Source organism: Ostrinia furnacalis, unplaced genomic scaffold (genome assembly GCF_004193835.3).
Source record: "Ostrinia furnacalis isolate ACB-3 unplaced genomic scaffold, ASM419383v2 OfSCF4915, whole genome shotgun sequence".
Taxonomy (NCBI): domain Eukaryota; kingdom Metazoa; phylum Arthropoda; class Insecta; order Lepidoptera; family Crambidae; genus Ostrinia; species Ostrinia furnacalis.
In genome coordinates this window covers 382705-387549 of record NW_021135154.1, presented here as the reverse complement: position 1 = coordinate 387549, position 4845 = coordinate 382705, and positions in this window count along the sequence as shown.

Below are 4845 nucleotides of genomic sequence, written 5' to 3'. Positions count from 1 at the left end.
TATCTCAAGCGCTCTCGACGATCTTTCGCTTACGTATCCTTTCAGCCAGTGTTTCAGAAAGAGTTCAGTGGCAATTTGCATGTAATTGCAGTAAAGTTGAAATATAATAAGCTTGGATACTGTTCTGTTGGATACCGAATATTACCGCTGCAGTTGGGAACTAAACTCGCTGCATCTTTGCTGGCTTAAACTAGCTTTTGTGATTTAAGTTAATTGCGAGCTGGGTTAGCGAAATTAAATGTGTAATACCTTGCGCTGTTATTACAGATCGCTTGTGCAATTTAGTGTTCTGGCTTTGTGTGTTTAGGGTTGATAATAAATTTCGAATGTTGTTCGCTTGAGCAGTGCAACTGTGTAATTCTACTATGTAATTAGTTGCTCATTGGCAAGTATGATGATAAGCCAGCTCATCAGATAATGAATAACGATTTTATTCAAACAATAATGTTTGAATTTTCACATGTAGTTTTTTCGTAACTTGGTGGACATCTTATCCCATTTTTTCTTTAAGAACTAATCTAAAACCTATTTTCAATTCCGAAATTAAATGATTATAGTTAACACTATCAGAGACTAAACATCACATTTCACCACATCAATACCAATCTCCATCAGAATCTGTGTAACTATCTACAAAATAAAAAGAGCGACCTTTATTTATGGTATAAGCATGAATTTTGTAGAGGGCTCAATAACAGCAAATAACCTGTCCGGCCTCGAGCAATATCTACTTAATGCGCCGCTGAAGGGTCTGCCAGGCGCCACGGGTGAAAAAGTCGAGAGAGGCCAGCAACTGAAGGTTACAGATACCTACTCGTAAGGGCATAGAAAAATTAGTTTTTTAGGTTTTTTCAGAATTTATCCCTAAAAGGGGGAATAGGGTGACAAATTCAGCAAAACACATGGGTATTTGTATATGGTTTATCGGGTAATTACGAAAATAATACGCTATATAAACGCGATTTCGCAGGCAAAAGCTACTAGATTTTAATAAATACGAAAGTAGCTCTTGTCTTTTTTTCTACATAGATTTTCTACACACCCAGGCCGAACAACCAAACAGATTATACAGGGTGGAAACGATAAGTGATCTCACTCGATTATTTCTAAACTATACAAGATATCGAAAAACTGGTTACTGATCCTGAAAGTGCTTCACGATCTCTTTCAAACGGTACCAATAATAGGTTACATAATAAAATGGAACTATCCGAAAATTCAATATTTTCAGCTTCCATACTAAATGTATGCCAATCACACAATATTGAAAGAGTATTTAAATTTTTTTTAAATATTAAGCAAAATAAACTCGTAAATTGCATTCTTATTTTAAATTATTTATGGTAAACATTAGTTTTAGGCTTTATTTGCTGTAATATTATCAAGAGATGAGTGCCATGACTCATGACAGTTGTAGTACTAAATGTATGGAAGATGGAAACATTGAATTTATGGATGGATCCCGTTTATTCTGTAAACTATTATTGATACCGTTGGATAGAGCTCGTGAAGCACTTTTAGGTTCAGTAACCAGTTTTACGATATCTTGTGTAGTTTTTAATATTATGTGATTTTACCAAATGTATGGAAACTGGAAACATTGAATTTTCGGATAGTTCCAGTTTATTATGTAACCTATTATTGGTACCGTTTGATAGAGCTCGTGAAGCACTTTCAGGATCAGTAACCAGTTTTTCAATATCTTGTATAGTTTAGAAATAATCGAGTGAGATCACTTAACGTTTCCACCCTGTATTCATGCATGTAATAAAATTTTTAGATTGAACAATTCCTGCACTAAATAACATTGTATTATTTATTTATTTTAAATCTGCTATCGTACACAATCAAATCACAGTATTGGTTCCGTTGTTTACTTACCCAGACAAAGTATCGTGTTTAATCTCGCCGGATTCAACTGTTGCAATCGGTTTAATTAATTATCGAGTTGAATATTGGGAATTCGAATATCGGATACCGAGTATCGGCACTGCACTATCATTTCATACTTGTACACGTGTAGTGCGGTGCACGCGGCAAATGTTATTTATTTTATTTAGCTTAAGCTCAGTTGCGATCAAGTCAGCTGTAGCGAACAGATTGATTGACCTGCAGATATTTTGTTACGATAAAAAGTTTCCAACACGAGTGTGTTTACACGTGGATTGTATTGCGTAAGAGTAAGCGCACACCGTTGATTTTTAATTGGCCGATAGTTGTGCCCGATTTTAAATTGTATGAAAAATCGGCCAAATCGAATCGGCGTAGTGAGCCCACTCCCATACATGCCCATACTGATCAACTGCCCGACTAAACTATCGGCCAACTAAAAATCAACGGTGTGCGCCTACTCTAAGCCTTTGTACCTAGTATTCGTATCTAGGGACAAACCTTTGTCGGTTGAAATAAAAGGTTTACCCTCGTATGTAGTCGGTAGTGTCAGAAACACTGAAAATGATTGACATTGTCTTGGGCACTTTTTCTCTATTATCTAAGGCTGGGTTTCACTATATTATTTTAACTTTGACAAACGTCAAAAATCTGTCAAATTTCATACAAAAAACACCGGTTATCGTTATAGTTATGGTGAAAGTTAAGTGGTGCAACTCAGCCTTAATATTACTTTTTTTATTGTAAGTTCTTAGTCTGATGTTTTATTTTCTATTTTATACTAGTTTTAGGTTTAGAACATGTCCAATCAATAAAATTGATTATCTCGGTAGAATTATTGAAAAATATATTGATAAATCTAAGCGAAACGTTAAAGATAGTCAAGCTTAATAAGCTGTTCGTCAGCCCGTAAAGGAAACCACACTAAGGCTGAGCCACATAACTTTGACCGTAACTATGACGATAACCGGTGCTTTTTGTATGGAGATTGACAGATTTTTGACGTATGTCAAAGTTAAAATAAGATGGTGCAACCCAGCCTTACTGACTTAAGTACTCGTATAGTTTGTCAGTCTAACTCTAAAAGACTACGTATTAAGCCTACCGCCAGCCCGGCGGCTTGCTGTCGAGGGCTTTATTTCAAAAGAATCATGTGAACGATTTGTACTTTCTATAACTTTTGACAATATGACAAAAAGTCCGATGTCAATGGGTCGATGGGTTTGGTGTGAGACTGCATAATGATAAAAAAAGATTGTAGTCGTCATAATTATAAGTAAACATTCAGAACCAACAGCGTTTTTAAGCTCTATCCTTTTGAAAACACCTAAATTTCGCCTAAAGCAATTCTGCTGAAAACTAAGGTCAACGTTCTTAACCCCTCGAGACTCTGTATATGAAGTTTTTGCATAATTCCGCGCAAGTGTACTCGGTAATACGGAGGCCTCCTGATAATGGCTGAAGTTCGCAAACTCGCTCTTGTTCAATATGGAAACTTCTGTTTTAACACGAGGTATTTTTATATACGTAACGTAGTTAGTAGCTTGTTTAAATTCAAAACATTTTTCTGGATGGCGGCGGTTGAGGAAATTTTATGGTGAATTCTTTAGCATAATTTGGAATGATTTAGCTCAAAGGATTTGAATAAGGTGAGAAAGTTTATTTTTGTATGATAGTGAATAGTTTTCAATTTAGCCTTCAAATAACATGTTTAAATGTGTAAGCATATTTTACATACGCTGCCTGTCGGGGACGCCAGAGGTCATTGAATCGAAACCCACGCAATACAAACATTTGCGTGCACATCTGTTTGCATTGGTCTGGGTGTTTTCTTTGCAGCAAAAAGTTTTGAGCTTGTTTATATTCACTGTTTGTACTCGTAGCTAAATATATACGTACTTAGTTCAAGAGTAAGTTATAACTTACTCTTGAACTAAGTACGTATATTAGTAATCAGTGGTTCAAGCTTTGTTTGGCTATGGGTTGGATAACGCTATGTAAAAATAGCCAAGTAACGGTGCGTCTGCGCTAGATGAGTCGAGCACGAGCAGAGTACGAGCCGAGCCAAAATTCGTGTAGTGTAGACTGACTTATAAGCCTGTAATGTGCCTCTAACGAGAACGCTTTAAGCGTTTGCTTGTACTTGACAATGCTCCACCTATTGTCGTTTTTTTGACGAACATAAAGAGATTTATTTATATCATGTTTTACTATGTTCGAGAAGAGTGATCGTTGCACGTCCACACTCGACACCGCACCCGCTTGGCTCGGCTCGTGCTCGGCTTGTGATCGGCTCGTGCTCGGCTCATGCTCGGCTCGTGCTCGGTTCTTACTCGGATCGCGCTCGGCTCCTGATCGGCTCGTGCTCGGGTCGTCTAGCATAGACTCATCTTAAGAGCCATTTTACATTTTCGTGCGAATTTCTAAGATTTTGGAAGCATGAATTACTATCTTAAGCAACACCCAGAGATTATTTAATAACTGCGAAAGATAGGTCAATCCTTGGTGTTGACCATTAATGAAACGGATTTACTAAAACTCTTTTGCTTAATTCACAGTGCCCCATCTCCCACAACCATTTTACGGAAAAATTGCCGCAGACTCATTTTCAAAGTCCTGTATCTATTATTTATGCTCATATAATAAGCTTAAAAATATATAGTAATCATCGGACATATATTCTTGTAGTCCATTAATGAAATAGATNATTTTCTTAGAATATTTTAATTCTATTAGAACCATTTTCCACTTCATCGCAGAAGAAGTCGCGGGCAAAAAGCTAGTATGAAATATGTAGAATTGCCCGCGGCTTCACCCGCTTGAAATAAATTATAGCCTATACATTGTTTTTCTGGTCGACGCCAGGGATGGATGAGCGTCGCTGTCGCTGGCGACAGGGTCTTCTGGTTCAGGGTTCATGGCGTAGGTCTCAGGCAAAATGAAATCCACTCGTAG